Here is a 20,171-nt window from a genome sequence, read left to right on the forward strand (position 1 = left end):
AATGTTTTCAAGAGAAAATAGATATTATAAGAGAATTGATTTAGAATGCAACATCTGAAAGAGAATGGTGGAGAAATACATGCTACACATGTAGAGAAATTTCAGGATTCTTTTTTACCCCACTCTGGAGAACATTCCCAAATTTGTTAGGTTCTTAACACTTTGATGTATTTACTTTAGCATGGGTATTAGAGAAACAATTGAAATCTCAGGGTCCTTGGAAATGTGCCAAGTTTTTTTTTTTTTTAAAAGAATGAGAATAGAAAGTAAATTTTCCTATCAAGTTTAAGGTTTGCAATAAATGACTTTTCCAACTGTGGAAAACATTCGTTCCGTATGTAACATAATTATTCACTGTATACATAGAAAATTGATGGCACAACTTTCCTATTTGTCACATTCACAGTTGACAGCTTTTAAACTTTTAATTTCTTACTGTTACTTTGCAATCAAACTTAGTTTTGTGGTTTTGAAGTAAAAGCTAGATCACATTTAGTTAGTTGTATTTTGACATTATTTTCCAAGAGGCGGGAGGTGGCTGAAGTCCCTGAGGAACTAAAAATAGTTCGGAAACAGAAGTGTACACCCTAGGGGCATGATTATCTTTGTGAGCATGCAATTGTATTTTCAACACAATTAGCTGCCTAACTGTGTGACTAAACTTTTCTATGTACTTGCACACATAAGAAATTACGACAGAATTAAAATCTAAAGAACTCTCTGACTTCATTGTTTTCTTTTATGAATTGAAATAAAAGCATATATTGAAAACTTTATTTTGTAAACTCATTCATTGAATGAGCCAAAGTATAAAAGAACAATGTTTTTAATTTTTAGCCAAAAAAGAAGATAAGAGACTATGAATATGCATTAAATAACTTGTAATATTCCCCCACATACAAGCTTAGAATATATATCTAAATATGAATTTCTAAATCTATATTAAAGATACATATTAATTAATGACTTTACATTTTATTTTTATTTATAGTGATAATGTATAGTTTTTAATCCTTTAATGTACTGTGTTCCCAAGCAGCTTTTGAGCAACTTACATTAACTTTTTGTGTGACTCATACTTTATATCCCTGTATGTTTCTGGATTTAACTTTGAAGAGAACATTTAATACATTACTTAGTACACTCTTTAGGTATGAATTTGCCCTTTATACCAGTCCCATAAATGGAGGCCAAGGTGTAAGGCATTTATTAGTATGATCTCTGCCAAATACCAAGCTAGCGTCATCTGCCTTACGAGAAACTCCTGTTGGTTATCTAGATGGAGAACGTGCATAAAGAAGATGAGCATGCTGTAAGTAAGTAATGAAATACAACAGGTAGATCAAATATCCGTTTCCTTCATCCTACCCATTTCTGCCATTTGAGATATTCTCTTGTAAATGTCAAAAGAATCTTTAAAATCATTCTATATTGCATGGTAAAGCATCACGAACTACAATATAGTCATTCACATTCTAGTATTACTTCTTAAATTATAAAGGTCAATCTGTATTTGGATTAGTTGGATTGAGGTGGTTCATTTTACAAAATTTTGACTTGGTTCTCCAAAGTTTGAAACAATTATTTTAAACAATGCAGGGATTTAAAATTGAGTAATTGGCTTTTTCAGCCTTTTTTTTTTTTTTTAAAGGATGACTCTTTTTATTCATGGCTGAGTGTGATTTTGGCTGTTAAATCCCTCTGCTCCACTAAAATAAGCACTTTAGTTCAGCAATCTGAAAATCTTCAATAATAGACATTGCCTTGCACTTCCACTCCCACCACTTCAACTATTTGGTTGTCTCATTTTAAAAAATGAGACATATAAGAGTCTCAAACTCTTATAAAAATGAGCATGTAAGAGTCTCAAACAGATCTTTTGTCAGTCCTAGGTTTAATGATGTCTATAGCAGGACCTCTTTTGGATCCCCTTTGGTACTTCTTGTGGCTAAACATCTCCAAGTCAAGGGGTCATTCCTTATGACTTGATGTGAACTAAGCTGATTGCATGTAGATTTGCTTGCGGGTTAGATACAGCACAGATGAGGCTCTTCCTGAGAACATTCCTTCATTGTCTTCATTGAAGACAGTTTCTTTCTTTCTTTTTTTTTTTTTTTTAAAACATTGTTTCTCATCATACAAAACATTCACTCACCTTGATTCTTGTTTTCTATTTTCTATCCTTTGAAATGAGAATAATTTCTGTCATTCAAGTTTTACACATAGAAGGTGCTCAGCACATTTTTAATATTTCTTTTTCATCTATCCACTAAAATACAGAAAGCAAAACTGTCAAGACTAAGCCAAAAAGATGTATGTAGCTGAGGGACGATAGTTGTTTCTGATTATTATAAGTAAATTTCTACTCCCAATTTTGTATGTCTGTTCCTAGTTTAACATTTGTTCTTCAGTCCCCAAAGACTGAAAGGGACCTCTTTGGCGATTTCCAGAACTCTTTCCCTTTGTAGTTTCCTCCTTTCTGGTAGAGTATCCCAGAAATCCAGCTCTCACATCCTCCAGATTAGATCTCTCTCCACAGCTGAGTAAGATTTTCATGCTCTGCTTGGGTTTACCTTCCTTGAAACTAGGTCCAGAAAATGCCTCCAATGTTTGGTTTGTAAAATTATAACAGCTCTGTATTTCTGTCTTAGTATTTTCTAAAATATAATTATCCCCACGCCTCCAATATTCGATTGGGTCAGAGAAGGGCTCTGCTTAATTCCACTTTAGTTTCTATTAAATCTCTAAATCTGGTTTAAGAATGATGATAAATTAATTGAAGCAAGCTGAAGACCAGCAGTGTGCATCAGGTTAAATGATGGCTTCTCAAAGCATTTTGTCCACAAAATGAACATGCAGATAATCACAAGTTGAAAAAGACCTTAATAGTAACGCATAATGGCTAAAAATATTTGGTTTGAATTTAGTGAATGTGACAGTTTAATTTATTGAGACATTAATTTGTATTTTGTCTTATTGCTGTTATTTTTTTTTTTTACCTTTTCTATCATTAAAATGCATTTTTAAAAATTAAAAAGAACCCAGTTTTGTAGTCTCTTACCTCAGAGGCTTTTGTGCTGCATGTTTGAAAGCAGAAGTCACCAGGTGTCCATAAGCCAACTAACTTCTGGCTTTTGTTTGTTCCTGCCTAGGCTCAGGGGAATTAGGATGGGTTGTTCTGGTAGGACACATGTGAGTGCTTGAATTATAGAAGATGGAAGTGATCAGAGGGGTTTTTGAGAGTTCATGCCACCTGGGACAGAGTTGTGAGAGATCTGAGTTTTGGGAAGAAGCGCCTTGCTCTCTGACAGTCCCTCTGGGAGCAGTGCACTTAGTGAGATGTACCACGAGGAACAAGTGACTTAAACAACCTTACATTCCCCTCCGCTGGACTAAATTTTGACAGGTTTCTTTTTGTTCTTAACTTCTCTCTTCTTAGAGCATTTACTTTAGAAAACCTGCCATTGTAAATTGTTTCTCTTTCCTTTCAGATGTAAATTTTCTTCCAGCCTCCAGCCAGTTTTACAACCTAGGAATTCCTTTCTTAAAGTCTTGGGAACCACCCCTTTGAAATATAATCATAATAAATAAAGCACCCCTACCGCCCTCTGTGGAAATATGGGGGCCTCTTTACTCAGCACCAGTTAGCAAACACGGGTGGTCTAATCATGTTGACTGGTATCCTCAGGTACTGTTAGTGGGTGGAAGTCACCCCCTTACAATGGGGATTCCACAAAAGGTGGGTTCTTGCCTGCTTGCTGGAAAGAATTCACAGTTGAGGCAGAGAAGGGACAGAATGAAAACTGCTTTCTTTACTCAAGGGAGAAGGAAAAAGGGCACTTAAGCCCAGGTGGTTTGATGTAAGAACTCCTGCTCTTGGAGTCTCAGCTGGGTCCCTTTATCTGTTCTTTGTGGCTTCTTGTCTTCTCCTCGTTGGCTGCTCTTTTTGCACTCATCCTTCCAGCTCCTTCTGCTCTGTGGTGGAGTGAGAACTTTGCAGAAATGAAATGAAGCTGGTGGGACCCTCAAACAATGTGGTCTGACAAGATTAAGCAGGCAAGACCTTCAGGATAACAGTCTCCATTATTCAAGCAAAAGTATCTCCTCAGTCATAGGTTAAATTTAAACTTATGAAGGATTGTCTAGACAATGAGTCTGAGTTTCAGTTTCCTAGTTCCCTACCTCCTTCAGTACTTTTTCCCAATCTAAGCGCAGTGTTTAGAAACTCTCCCACCTATTGTTTCAGTGACATTGAGCTCAGTTCTCTGTCGAAATCTCTCTCCCCCGCCACAGTAGCACGATTAGATCTGTTTTGCCATTTTTTACAAGTGTCCATTGTAATTTCTCTTTAACTCACGTCTCCAACTGAGGCGGTCCTTCCATGACCTTGCGTAATTCCCTGGTAGATGTTCTTTCTCCAGAATTTGTTGTTTCCCTGAGAATCATTCTTTGCAATATCTTTGTTGTCTTCTATATTTAAAGATTAGTACTAAAAGACTCAAGGAGGCCCATTTGGAAATTTCTGGAACTCTTTCTCTGTGTAGCTCCCTCTTCTCTGGTACAGTGCCTCACAAATTCCAGCTACGCCACCTTCTCAAACTGAATTTTGATCTTGGACTATCTTTAAGAATATTTGTTTAACAAACTGGCTAGAAAGAGGTTTTACGTCTCTTAAGTACAAGTTAGACTTTTTTCAGTGTTCAGTACAATAAAAATAATGTTTATCTCTATAGCAAAGGTCAGACAGGCTTATAGCACATTATAAAATATTTGGTTTCCCTAAGCTTCAGCTCCCTTTCCTGTGGTATGAGTCGTGGCCATGTAGGCATCACCCCGTCCCTCTTTGTGTTACTCTGTGGGAAATGGGGCTTGAGAAACTGGTGCAACACTGATACTCTGGGCACTGCTATTGCTGTGAGCAAAAACTATCCTTTGCTTCTGACCTAAGAGTCTCAGGTCTTCTGCCAATATCCACAAAACCGTGACAGACTGACTTGTTAGTTTTCAAATAGTGCAAAATCTCAGATACTTTACAGTGTTTGACACTCTGAACTTCCACCTTTGGAATAACTTTTCCTGACTGGAAATATATTTTTATGTATGCTTGCCCACTGTTAGGTAAGACTGATAGGATCAGGAATGCTTTCATCTTTTAGTTTTAACGATATGACCAAGGCCATTATTATAAGAGATCAAAACATTTGTTGAGTGAATAAAATAAGCGTAAGTACTGTATACATTCCTTCTCAGAGTTATTTTAAATAGGAAAGTAAATGATTCTGGAAAAGTGTTAGGTAATTTAAAGTTATTTACAAAAATGTTAATCTATTTATTTTTAATAAAAATTATGGCTTTAGAAGCTAATACTTCTGGGTTGCAAGTTCCACCTCTTTCTAAGTGTTTGTTTTTTGTTTTAACAGATTCCTCAAACTTTTTGAGTGTTTATCAAATACTAACAATATCTACTTCAAAGAGCACTTGTTTAGAGGCAATAACATGTCATTAAAACTGGAACAGTGAAGCACCATGTCCAAAACTGTTCTTTAATAAAGTTGTTGTAGCAGTAATGTGATATGCCAGTTACATTGGCTTTTTTAACTGGAGCAGAGAAAGGTAAGAAGTTTCTACTAGAATGTTAGTAAAGGATAGTTTGGTTGCAAGCAATAGAAAATAAATACATATTAAATACAATTTTTTTTTTTTTAGAATTATAAGAACAGTTTAGAGATACAGAATTTTTTTAAATGGGTGAATAACTAAGGATTTGTGAACCTTTTTTTTTTTTGGTGCAATTCAGTAAACAGATTCCAATTCATCATAGACTTTCAGTTTGCTTCTAGTTCAAATGTAAATCCTTGAGAAGGATACTCTAACCTACCCTGTATCAAGTGTCTATCTCTGAATTATTCAATTTCAGACAAGAACTCAAGGTCAGATATTGTAGCCTGGGCACTAGAAAACTCATAGTTTATGCACATTTCCATTGATTCAGCATAATCAAAGAATATTACTTGGAGCTTTTTGGTAACAGTAGGCAAATGTTAAAATATAAAGACTGTTAAAAGTTTATTGTGCAAATAAAGTACTTTGGAAAAAGAAAAAACATACTTTGAAAGTGTAAAAATACATTATTATATTTTTGATCATGAAAAAGAATGTATTTTGAAATTTAAATCTTGGCATTTAAGTAGTTCTTATAAAAGAGTATTCACTACAAGTTGTAAAAAGCACTATAATTAATTTCTTATAGTACAAGAAAATATTAAGAAAAAAATAAATAGAATCATTGATAATAATTCAAATGACTCTAAAACAAGCTAAGAGTTTTACATTAGTTATCACTTTCTGCTTTTACCAGTATTTCACATTACACTATAAGTTAATTTTAGGGACTACTGACAAGTCCAACCCTCTTCCGCCAACAACCAGTAAATATTAGTGGTCTGCCAAGGCAAACCATCCATCTCTAATTATTTTATTTATTCACTTACTTAATAAAATGGATTAAAAGGATACTAACCCCAAAATAGAAACAAGATTTTTCCTGAATTATCTTTGGCAGGAAGATGTTCCAACATCTAAGGAAGATTTTCCTGATTTTATTTTTAATCTAAATTTTATTTTTTATCACTTCAACAAAGATAGCCCCAAATAATTAAAAATCATAGAAATAGAATCTGGGGTTTGGCCACTATGTAAAACAACTCTAAAGGACACTTCACATCCTAGTCTATGTGACCAGGGTCCTCACCAGCTGTACAGAGAGCCTGGCCAGCTTTTCATGACAGTGTTGGACTGGAAGGCAAAGCCATTGCATTTGGTTACAGAGTTATTTATTTACATTCTGGCTTCCATAACAGTAAATAATGTAAATATGATTTTAAGAGGTCAAAAGCTTGGAGAATGGTTATATTAGCCCATTTCTTCTTTGCCCAAAAGAGTATTTTTTTAGCCATTTAATCTAAACATACCAGTATATATATATAAGAAGCTTCATTTTGACTTGAAGAAGCAAGATGGCGGAGTAGAAGGATGCTTGTAGCTCACCCTCTCCCACAAATACACCAAAACCTACATCTACAGACCTACTCAGCCAACCAGAGCACCTGCTGAACTCTGACAGAACATGGCCCCCTTCAAAAGACAAAGACGCCAAAAATCTGGTGGGAGAAAAGGTAAAAAAGAAAGAAGAAAAAGCAAAACAGTGTGGGACCGATCCTGCAGGGAAGGAGCAGCAAAGGAGGACTGGTGCTCGTTAACTGGGTCTCCCCTCTCCAACAGAGAGGCCAGTGGGATGGAGGGGGAGCCTCCAAGGCTCAGATCTGCTCCGAGCACCCCTTGACTGACAGAACTGAGTTAAATGGGCACAAAGGGCCCCCATGACACCCAGCCTGAGACATGAGATGGCAGCTGGGGGCCGGGACAGGCCGCCCGAGCTAGGCGGAGGACTGGGGCAGCTGCACTAAGGCAGCCCCAGGGGACTGCAGGGGGCTGCGCGCCATGGCTGGGGGGGGGGGGATACGGAGCAGAACAACTTCGGTCCCCCATAAATTGCGAAAAAAGCAAAGCAACACTCCTAGTGTGCCCTGGAGGGGAGGGGCGCTGTAGCCTTTGTCTCCACAGACCTGCGCCACCATTACTGGCGCTTCTTGTGAGAAGAGAGGCAGGGCACAGCCACAGCTGCCATGTCCTCCTGTGCACAGTGCCCAGGCAGGGGTGGGGCGAGCCCTGAATCTGCACCCCGGGGCTCCACAACCTCCTAGGCAGGACTGAGACTTGTTTACAGCCCGAGGCAGATAGAATCTTTCTGCCCTGGCACCTCAGAGAACTTGCACCTCCAAGACAAACAAGGAGCTGAGATTTGACACGGAGTAGGGGTGGGGCCATTCCGCGGTCTTCCAAGCCCACCTTCAGAGCACCGACCCGAGGTGGAGCGAGCAGCTGCACAGAGCAGCAGGGTGACCGGCGCCAGGAGAGGGTGGTGGCCACCCACCGTCCTGGCAGGGATGCAGCACCTGACCATGGTGCTGGGAGGGGGCACAATCCGCCCACCTGCCTCCCCCAGTGCAGCATCTGACTGTGGCATCAGGAGGGGGAGTGACCCACCCGCCCACCGGGTAAGAGCTCAGCTCCTGACCCAATGTTAGGAGGGGGTGCAGTCTGCTAGCCAACAGCCACTGGGAGCAGCACAGACGAGGGCACCAACAGAGGGCCTCTGGAAACATCAAGCTGAGTTTGCAAAACAGGGTGAAGACACAAAGACCTCTCGATAAAATCATTAAGAGCACACTGTCTCCAGGAGAACTAGATAACATACTCCTTAAGCCACAGTGCCAGAGAGATATGAGCAATATGAAGAAGCAGAGGAACCTCTCCCAATTAAAAGATCAAGAGAAATCCCCTGAAAGCACGATCAAGGAAATAGACATTGATGGCCTACTAGATCAAGATTTCAAAAAAGGAGTGATCAATGTACTGAAGGAACTAAAAGAAATAGTGTTTAGAGATATAAAATGTCAAAAATGAAATAGAAGCTATAAAGAAGAACCAAGTAGAATTAGTAAACTCATTTGCTGAGATGAGAGATGACCTAAAGGCTGTACAAAGCAGGCTAGATAATGCAGAGGGACAAATAAGTGACCTAGAAGACAGGACAACAGAAAGCACCCAATCAGAACAGCTGAGAGAAAAACAAATAAAAAACAAAGAAAACAATATAAGGGACCTATGGGATAATATAAAGCGTGCCAATCTACGCATAATAGGGGTTCCAGAAGGGGAAGAAAGAACAAAGGGGATTGAAAAGGTATTTGAAGAAATCATAATTGAAAACTTCCCAAACCTAAAGGAATCAGATATCCAAGTACAGGAGGCTCAGAGGGTCCCAAACAGGAAGAACCTAAACAGACCCACACCAAGACATATCATAATCAAGATGGCCAGAGTCAAGGATAAAGAAATAATTCTAAAGGCAGCAAGAGAAAAACAAAGAGTGAGTTACAAGGGAACCCCCATAAGGCTCCCAGCTCATTTCTCTACAGAGACACTACAGGCCAGAAGGGAGTGGCAAGATATATTCAAAGTCCTGAGTGAAAAAAAGATGCAGCCTAGGATACTCTATCCAGCAAGGCTATCCTTTAGAATAGAAGGAGAGATAAAGAACTTCACAGACAAGCAAAAACTAAAAGAGTTTAGCAACACTAAACCCATGCTAAAAGAAATATTGACAGGTCTACTCTAAATAGAAAAGAAGCAGGATGCTACAAAAATGAGAAACTCGTAACAGGAAAGGAGATAACTGCCATGAATTACAAAAAGGATAAACACAAAATTGTAAAAGAAGACAACTAAATCATTAAGAGTGGGAGAGGGAAGCAAGGAAAAACACTATGGAGATTCCTCAAAAGACTAGGAATAGACTTACCATATAACCCAGGAATCCCGCTCCTGGGCATATATCCAGAAGGAACCCTACTTCAAAATGACACCTGCACCCCAATGTTCATAGCAGCACTATTTACAATAGCCAAGACATGGAAGCAGCCTAAATGTCCATCAACAGATAACTGAATAAAGAAGAAGTGGTATATTTATACGATGGAATACTATTCAGCCAGAAAAACTGACAACATAACACCATTTGCAGCAACGTGAATGTTCCTGGAGAATGTCATTCTAAGTGAAGTAAGCCAGAAAGAGAAAGAAAAATACCATATGAGATCGCTTATATGAGGAATCTAAACAAAACAAAACAAAACAAAACAAAACAAAACATAAATACAAAACAGAAACAGACTGATAGACATAGAATACAAACTTGTGGTTGCCAAGGGGGTGGGAGGTGGGAAGGGACAGACTGGGATTTTAAAATGCAGAATAGATAAACAAGATTATACTGTATAGCGCAGGGAAAAATATACAAGATCTTGTGGTAGTTCATAGTAAAAAAAAAGTGACAATGAATATATATATGTTCATGTATGACTGAAAAATTGTGCTCGACACTAGAATTTGACACAACGTTGTAAAATAACTATTACTCAATAAAAAATGTAAAAAACAAAACAAAACAAAAAAATAAATAAAACTTACATAAAAATAAATAAAACTTACATTCTTAAAAATAAAGAAGCTTCATTTTGTATTACTCTTTATTTCTGTGTGTTCTCTCCTTTGTCCACATTTGACAACATTTTCCCTTTTCTATGATGTTAGAAATATCTGTTAAATCATAAGGTCAAAGTATGTTTATGGGTATATTAGAAGACATTGGATATTATATATAAAACGGATTTTTCTTTTAATATTGGGAATAAAAATCTCAGGCTAGGGGAAGGAAGATGGGATCAAGATGTGCCCCAAAGTCTTGGTGATATGCAGGAGCCAAACTGTGAATATACCAGCTCCGCAGGGCAACTGGCAGCCAAGTGCTGTGGAGATAGCCCTAGGGACAAGGAACTGATAAAGCTAAGGCAAGGATCTATAAAATTCACATTCCATTTATATTGGTCGAATGTCTGTTTTATTAAAGATGGCATGCTGGTCACTTTAACGTGTATTACTCATACATTATTAAAGCCAAGATACACATCAAAAAGAGCAATGTGCCAAACAGACTAGAAGCACGGAAAATTAGAATCAAGTTGGCAAGAAAAAGAAGTGCATAAATGGCACATGGTAAAGCAAAGCCAAAGATTACAACTAGAGAGGGACCTGGAGGAATTAAAATGACAGCCTAAAGCTGGCAGGACAGCTGGGACTCACCAGTAAAAAGGATTTTCATAATGATGATAGTGATGAGGATGATCATGATTATGGTAGCTACTTATGCATCAGGTGCTAGACTGTACATTTTGTATTCAATGCTGTAGTAAACCTCACAACAATCCCACAATGTGGGTAAAATATAGGTGTGATGATGGGTCAAAATGCCAGCTTCATTACTGGCAACTGGATCAAAGAATGCAATAAATCCTATGAATCGGCTAGATTCCTATTGGCCTTCTTAATAGGTTTTCCTCAGAATTAAACTCATCTACCCAGCTACAGTCACAAGGTGAATGTCTAATCCCACCAGAGAGTAGAGAAACTAGGTGGTATGTGTGTATATTTTCTCAGCCTTACAAATATATACATACTCTCTTCATTTGAAAAGTAGGAGTAAGGAGTGGGAGAACGTTTCAGTTAGAAATTCAATTTGAGTGCTAGTTCTGACATTCCCAAGCAATGACTTAAACATCACTGTGTTTTCTTTTTCTTTCATGACAAGAATTTTAGAGGTAGATGGTTACTGCATTAGAATTTCAGGTAATGATGTAGTGATTCTTTTGGACTTAACCCTGAAAGTTAAATTATGGCTGCCTAAACAGTCATGCACATGCTCTAAGCTATAGGAATGAAAAAAAATCAAAAGGTGAAATGGTCAAGTGAGCTTAGTATATCTTTGCAGGGCTCAACCCTCCACTTTTAAAGGAGCTTTCTCAGCACCTCTTCTCAGTGACTTTCATATACATCTCATTGGCCCATGTCCCAAGGTCACTTCTAGCTGGAAGGTGGGCATAATATGTAGATTTTAATTTTTGTTGAGTATATTGCTTCCTTATACTATTGGGGTTTTGTTATGACAAAAGGGAAACTGAATATTGAGTTAGTAATTAGCTACTTGGGGAATGTTACTCCATTAATGTTTCTTTCAGAGTGAAGTTCCCTTATAAAAACATAAATAAAAGAGAATAGAACTCTAAAATCTGAAATCATTATGATCGCTAATTTAAAGTTCACCTAGCTGAGGCTTAGAAAAGCTAAGTAGCTTGCCCAAGTTTATACTTCTAAAAAGTGGATTTATCTGCAAACCTAGAAGTGACTCTTAGAACCCAATTTCTTAAGCATCTGCTACCTCTTCTTTTTTTCAGGAGTAACTCAAGGACTTGGGGATTATAACTTAATGGGGAAAGAATACTGAATTAAGAAAAATAGCTCTTCCTTTAAGATGCAATGCTGTGAAGCCAAATACCTTCGGGGCTCAGAGGATTTTTAAGCTTGTGATTTATTTTCAAAATATGTTATTGGATTGCACGCATTAGAATAATTTCACCCAATACCTAGAGGTAGAGCCTAGTAATTCCACTGTAAGAACATTCACATACCCATGCTAATCCTTAGAGCCTCTCAGAGAGGATGATATTACTTCCATCTAAGCATGGAAACACTTTTAGAGGAGGATGTGTTTAAGCTAGTTTTGAGAGAATGGGGAAGAGTTAGGAACATGGAATTAAAGTTCACATGGAAGGAGTAGGTTGAGGAATGACATTGATGAGGAGAAGTATGTGACATATGGAGATCAAAAAGGAAACTTGGAGTGCACAAAGGACAGCTGGGAGCAATCTGATTGAAATGAAAGGAGACTGGAGTAACTGGTCTCAAATGATCCCAAGGGCAGAATATAAAGAAAGATGGGTGCACTGGACTTAAAGTTATGCACACAGGAATGGAGATCATTAGTGACCACCAGGAATACAGAATATGAAATATTTTATAAGAAAATATCACTTATCTAAATTAGCATGTATATGTTTGTATTTATAAATTTATATTATTATTTTTTAACCCAGCAGCTACATCTGCAAATGACCTTACTCAGTAGATTCCACCAACTATTCATGAGTGACTTGGTTCCAGGGACAAAGGGTGAAGTAAAGCCCTGATTTCCCATGAGTCAGCTGCAAAAGAAGCTTAATGGGCAAAAGGAATAAGGGCCTCCATGCAGAGAAGGGTCTGTAGGTGAGCTGAACACTTTCGAAGTATACTTCACAAAGCTTTCTACTCTTTTACACTGCTCTTAATATATAGTCCATGTAGTTCCTAAAATTTACATATTTAATCAACATCAAACTTTAGGAAATAAATCATCTATTAGTGAATGTGATTAAATATCACTCTCTGTCGTGTTATTTGATGAAAATTATTGGGATATTGGAGATCATTTTCATAACCTTGGCAAATGGAAAATTCAAATGTACTTTTCCTACCAAACACCTTAGAAATGAATCACTTATACATTCCTGGACTGTCCGTGTCATTGACATTAAACCAAAGTAATCTGATAAGTTAAAAAGGAATTTAACAATGCTCAGAAGTATTTCTATAAAATTATATGATGAATAAACCCAAATGAACTGAGGATTAGGTAGAAATGGCAAAACTTGACTAACCATAGATTTATTTTGAGAAAAAAAATTAAGTTATTCAAAGGCATGCATTGGACAATCAGATACTAAACTACTGACAACTTCAAAGCACCATCATTTTCTTTTTATTTTAATGTATTTAACAGTCTTTCCTTATCTGAAATTTGGTGTGTGAATTTTATTTCATTGTCAAGCTTATTGTTAGGCTATATTGATAAAATTGTACTGTTACTTAAGTATGAATTTCCAAAAGAAAGAATATTCTATTTTGAGAGTAATGCAAAAGTGAACTGTTACGCTTTTGTAAGCTTTTAGCTACTTTAGAGATCACTAATCATTCTTCTATTTAATTCTGTTTAAGTAAAGTTTATATGTAATTAGGTGTATTCTATAGTCACCAGTTCATGAGAAAACTTCACAGATTTTGGCAATCCAGACAACAAGGTAAATTTATATGCAATCATTTAAAAAATACTTATCTGTTGACTGAATAATTGAAACCTGAATTGAGTATTTGAACTTAAATAGGTTGTGATGTTAGGTGAGGGGAACAAAAGGGTGACTGACTAAAGTCTTTTCAAAGACTGGCTTAAGGATATCATTTATTTGCTTTTGTGTTTTAGATATTTATAATGTTGGGAATACAGGTTTTAGCTTTTCCAGTACTTAGAAGAATAAACTTTTAACATTTGTTTTGAGAGCAAAACATTACAAGAGTAATTTTCTCTGTGGATCAGAATGTGAGTTAACAAGAAATTCTTAAACAGTTGGTTTTTATCAACCTTACCCTTTTCTATAAATTAAGAGAATTAAGCAGGTTAGTGATAAGCTTTGTGGTATATATCTGAAATACCGGAAATAATTAGCATGTGTATATAACACATACCTAATTATTATCTATTTTCAAATAACAACATGTAAAACACACACACACACACACACACACACACATATTTGTGGGAAGTAAGACACTTGGAGCCACTTGGCTCTGAGTTGGTTCAAATACAGATGTCTTTAAAATTTGTCATTCAGCTCCTTTGCAACTGTCTTTGTCCATAAAAAGAGAATAAGCCCTGCCTTGCATGATTGTGGTATAATCTAGAGGTAGAAGGTACAAAATCCCTTGTACAAATTGGACCCATAGTTTGTTCTTCATTCAGGTGGCTGTTGTTATTAATAATGAAATGGGAACAGGATAGAGGATATGTTGTTTAAATAGTCTTCAGAAGTTGTGATGTTAGACTTGGGGGTTCCTGAAATTTTTATAAGTCCAATATTTACTTACAAAATATTTGAACATTACTTCTTTATGATGAAAAATAGAACAATATACTATTTTCAGCACAATTGGTCAATGAATCACTATAGTGTACTGTTAATTACCTTTGAAAATTTTGACCTTTCCCTTCTTCAGTTTTTTCCAAATCTTCTTGAGATGAAAGGATAGCCCATGAAAATAGTGAAAAAGCAACACACTGCTCACTGTTAGTTTCTTCCTAGGAATGGTGCTTTCTTCCTCTTTTTAGTGGGGCCTCATTTCGGCATGGACAACATGCATCGATAGCAAGAGCAGATGCTTGATTATGATACGATTTTTTAAAAATTGATTTTACTGTTTTTATTCTTATTTTTATTCAGAACGGCCAAAATTGGTTTGGGATTTATGTATAAATATTGTTTTCAATCCTGAAAAAGGCAGTTTGAACACTAACTGCTTTTTCTCTATACAATATATTATGGAGATTTTATTTCCAGTGAAGAAGTTTGACCTTAATTTTTCTATTTTTAATCAATAATATCTCAAGTTTTATAAAAAACATTGCAATTCAGAGAAGTTGTATTCTAACTGCAAGGAATGGAGATACTGTCTAAAGTGCATTTCAATTTAGTTTTCTCCTCTGTAGTTCAGGAACTTCTCCTTGAGGATAGAAAGGGAAGAGAAAATGGTATCAGATTATGATTAGGACAACTGGGGATTAGTGAAAGCATCGCTCTAGAGATCTTTTCCCACACATGGTATTTGTTTATTTTTATTGAAGCATATTTGATTTACAATGTTGTATTAGTTTCAGTTGTACAACAAAGTGATTCTGTTATACATATATGTGTATACATATATTCTTTTTTAGATTCTTTTCCATGATGTTATTATAAAATATTGAATAGAGTTCCCTATCCCACATATGACATTTTAATTTTTTTTATTGAGGTACAATTAATTTACAGTATTATGTTAATTTCAAGTGTACAACATAATGATTCAAATTTTTATAGGTTATACTCCATTTATAGTTATTATAAAATATTGGCTATTTCTCTATGTTATATAATGTATCTTGTAGCTTTTTTACTTTATATATAATTGTTTGTACCTCTTAATCCTCTACCCCTATCTCGTACCTCTCCTGTTCCCTCTTCCCACTGGTAACCATGGCTTTGTTCTCTCTATCTGTGAGTCTGCTTCTTTTTTGTTATATTCACTAGTTTTATTTTTTAGATTCCACATATAAGTGAAAACATACAGTATTTGGCTTTCTCTTTCTGACTTATTTAACTAAGCATAATACACTCCAGGTCCATACATGTTATTGAAAATTGGAAAAGTTTTAATTTTTAAAGTTAATTTTTATTACCTAGAATTAGAAAGATTTCTGCATAAAAATCTAACTTCTGGTCTGTCTTTTAAAAAAAAAAAGAAAGAAAAAGAACAGAACAGAATACTCGGCTACATTGAGCCCTATTCGACCACAGCATCATCACCCAGCAGTAGCTGGAGCTGGGTGGAGTGTCCCCTTGATGTGAAACACACATACTCCTGTGCTCGGTGCCCTCCCTGGGCCAGCTTCACTTGCTCATGTTGTCTGTACGCCCCTAGGAGAAATTACGTGTCAGCTATGATTAAACAGAAGTCCCCAAGCAATGTTTCCGGTCCCTGGTGGTGCCTGAGTACCCTGCAGAGACTGGCAACCCTGTGTGTGTATGTATGTATGTGTGTATTTATTTTTGCTTCAGTTCCTCTTTAAATCTGAAGTTGGGGCAGGGAGGATGAGAGTGTTTGCATGAGTCTCACACTCAAGAACCAAAGTAAGGACAAGAATCCAAGGGCCTCTCAATTCTAAAAATCACACATCATAGACAAAGGAATATTCAATGATTTATTATTTTGCTGACTACCTTTGCTTTCTTGTAGTGTTTAGAGGATGAAGGAGATTAATATGTATGACAGATATATGCCAGACTCTGATGGGGCTTTTTTGTTTTTTTTATTCATTCACATATAGATCTAATGCCTTTATCAATATTACGGCAGATTCTGGAGATAATAGATGTACCTACCCTCATGGACCAAGGCTTTAAAAAGAGACAATAAATAAGTAATCAATTGAATAAATCATTACTCATAGCAAGTGTTATAGAGGCTTTAGATAGGTTGGTCAGAGAAGGCCTCTCAGAATTGATGACATGTGAGCTGAGGCTTAAGAAAGAGCCAGACATTGGACTAGCTGAGACGAGAGCACTCCAGGCAGAGACTAACACATGTCAAGGCCTTGAGGCTAAAGAATTTTATCTTCCAATTTTAGAAAGTAACATCAATGTGATTGTAGCATACTTGAGGAAAAAGAAAATGATTTTGGTGGGATGGGCAGGCCATGGTGTAGAGTTGGGGGCTTATTCTAAGTTAATTGAGAACTGTCATTTAACCCTTCCCAAAGCCCTATGAAACAAGAGCAAATCTTAAGACTTAAAAATCAGACAGACCTGTCACTTACTAGCTTTTCAACCTTGAGCCTGGTTTTTATCTTCTCTGTGCTTCGGAGATAATGAGACCCACAGCAGAGACTTCATCAGAATTAAATGGAATACGCTGTGCAGTGCTTTATAACAGTGCCCAGCCGACAGACAGATTCTGTTATTTCAAATCGGACAGGCGGAAGGTACATTCCCTCTTTCCTCAACCAACTCTCTCTTTCACTTCCTTCATCTGGTAATGATAAACTTATATTCGTTTGTGTGATTTCATTTTAAAATCCATCATGGGAAAGGCCTGTCTCTGGGACTTCCAGGAAGTAACGTGTCTGAGCTCCTTCCTCACTTCTTCCCACCTGTAACATCATTTTTATCGCACATGCCAAGCAATTGTTGAACTTTGAAAGGATCTGCTGTCCACAGGCTCAGAGTCTGTGAGGTTTTAGCCCTTCAGTTCTTGCAACAGCCTTCATATTCACCACCACTGACGTACTTAGGCACACAGACACACACACCCGTATTTCTCAACTGGGATGGGAATCATGAAGCATCTAAAAATGCTGCTCAAAAATGTCTGAGAAAAGTTGGTACAGGCAAGGTAGGCATGTGTTACTCCAGGCCTAACTACATAGCAAGATGTAGAAAAATTTTAGGATTCAGAACCTTTGCCTTTTACTGAATGGGGCTGGAGGGAGCAAAAGGAGACTAATCATGCAAGCGAGTGAATCAGGAGAGTATATCATGGATGTTAAGCAGACATACAAGAGAATTAAGGAAAGAGAAAAATCCATTTGAATTAATTAGATGAAAAAATTATAATTACAACCATTATTAAAATGGCCTATCTATGGCTAATTATCATATACACAAAAGCTCTTAGCCATGCCTTTAATAGTGATATGTAGCAGCTTTGTTTAGTTGTAAGTTTTACATAATTACAACATTAAACTACATTCAGCTATGCTTCAGTTTCTCTTGCTCAAGTAGCAAGTCATCTACCAAAAATTGAAATGTAGATAGAACATGGCTTTTTAAACTCTTCTTATGCATGTAAATAAGGTCTAGAGATTAGAAGAGGTTAAAAGTCAGGATCCCAAAATTCCTCATGAGGCTAACTATTGGGGAACAAAGAGAAAGAATGATTTTTCCTTGTTACTTCTCCAATTCCAAGATTTCCACGCATGTAGGGGCCACATAGAAACTTCTGTTTATTACAGTCTTCTTGAGCCTAATACTGCACCTCCTGGCATTACTGTGTGCATAATCCACAGCTCTGTGTCACTATTGCAGGTTGAAAACTGTCAGATGTATAGTGCGATGCTGCTAGAGCTTTCAGGCCAAGGCTCTGTCACTGTATGAAGTGAGACAAAGCACTGTGCTATCGGGTATTCTTATTCTTGTGGCTTTTGGGACCACTGCTATGTGCTCTGCATGTGACTGGTTTTAGCCAAAACACCTGAGAGCTGCAGATGGTTTCATCCTCCAATTCCTACACTGACTGCTACATCCCAAAGTTGTGGAGTTTCTTGTTTTGTTTTGTTATTGAAGTATAGTCAGTTTACAATGTTGTGTTTGTTTCTGGTGTACAGCATAGTGATCCATTTATACATACACATATATATTCCTTTCCATATTCTTTTTCATGATAAGCTATTGCAAGGTATTGAATATAGTTCCCTGTGCTATATAGTAGGACCTTGTTGTCTATCTATTTTACATGGTAGGTAGTATCTGTAAATCCTGAACTCCCAGTTTATTTCTCCCTTGCTCCTCCCGCCGCTGCTTTCCCCTTTGGCAACCAAAAGTTTGTTCTCTATGTCTGTGAGTCTGTTTCTGTTTTGTAAATAAGTTCATATGTGTCATTTTCAAAAATACAGAACACTTCACGGATTTGCTTGTCATCCTTGCGCAGGGGCCATACTAATCTCCATATCATTCTAAGTTTAGTATATGTGCTGCTGCCGAAACGAGCATGAGTTTATTCTAAGTTCGCTGGGAACTCTCATTTAACCCTCCCGAAAGCCCTGTGAAACAGGAGCAAATCTTAGACATAAAAGTCAGGCAGACCTGTCCCTTACTAGCTGTCCAATTTTGAGCCTGGTTTTTATCTTCTCTGAGCTTCAGAGATAACGAGACCCACAAAGGCTTTAGAAGCTCAGCTGTTCAGCTTTGCCTTACACCTGGGCATGATTCAACTCATGCCACTTTTAGGTAGTGTGAGTTACCACAAAGGGAAACCACTTAAAACCTAAAATGACAGTAAGAGCAACAGACTCTGATGTTTGCCATCCTTTTAACCAGGAAGAATTTTAATGTAGCTATTTATGCATTTGGATTTTCAGTTCCTACTTAGTCATCCGCTCTGTAAGTTCTGTAGAGCATTATCCTTCTCTGTGTATCTGTGCATAGAGTGCACAGATCTGCATAAGGTGGACATGCAATTACTTGATGCTAGTGATTCTGGGGTACACTGCCTGTATTATGGCAGGAAGTGGGACGTCATTGCATTTGGAACAATGATCTAAGTAAAAGTGAACAATGCTATTTCCATAGAAAAAGTTAAATTAAACATAAACCAATATGACTGCCCAACTGGAATATGGGCTGGAATAATCAGGCATAAATGTTTACTTTGTGTGTTGCCTTCATCAGGCCATGGTGGGAGAGGCCATGATGAACACATAATAGAACAATTGAGAAACTGACTACTATAGCACAGATTTCCAAGGAAATCATGCCAAATTTTACATTCTATCACACGTACCCAGTTTTCTGGAAAAATTATTATGTATTATTGCCCTAAGGAAAGCAATTTAGAAAAATACTTTAGCATACAAAGAGGGGTGGTGGTAAGATTCTGAACTAAATTTAGAATTGGAAGACCTGGGTTCAATGTGTATGATATTGAGCAAACCAACCTCTGTAGTCCTCAGATTTTTTCTGTTCTGTTAAGTGGTTATGATACTTCTTCACCTAAATCACAAAATTATCATGAAGGTCACATGATACCCTGACTATGTAAATATTTTCTGGACAAGAACGTGGTAAACTCATGAAAGATACTATCAAAGCTTTAAAATCTGATGTCAGCAAGAGAAAAAAAATGAAAATGTTATTCTTTGTAAGAAAGTCTATATAGTCTATTGAGAGTATGTTAGATTTTTTTTTTTTGATCTCTAATTTTCCGGTCTATATAAGGTTGTTATCTAGCCCTGATGACAGAATCTTGAGCTCCAG

General features: G+C 37.0%; 1 protein-coding gene and 1 non-coding gene across 9 annotated transcripts in view; one reads left to right on the forward strand and one right to left on the reverse strand.

The window, feature by feature from the left end:
* Nucleotides 1-20,171, forward strand: part of CTNNA3 (catenin alpha 3) — a 1,350,697-nt gene that overhangs the window by 1,021,660 nt on the left and 308,866 nt on the right. The window lies entirely within an intron of this gene.
* On the reverse strand, nt 18,802-18,908 carry LOC116156182 (U6 spliceosomal RNA). The gene has a single exon (XR_004140024.1). It is a non-coding gene; the product is annotated as a U6 spliceosomal RNA (small nuclear RNA).

The sequence above is a fragment of the Camelus dromedarius genome, chromosome 8 (genome assembly GCF_036321535.1).
Source record: "Camelus dromedarius isolate mCamDro1 chromosome 8, mCamDro1.pat, whole genome shotgun sequence".
Lineage (NCBI taxonomy): Eukaryota > Metazoa > Chordata > Mammalia > Artiodactyla > Camelidae > Camelus > Camelus dromedarius.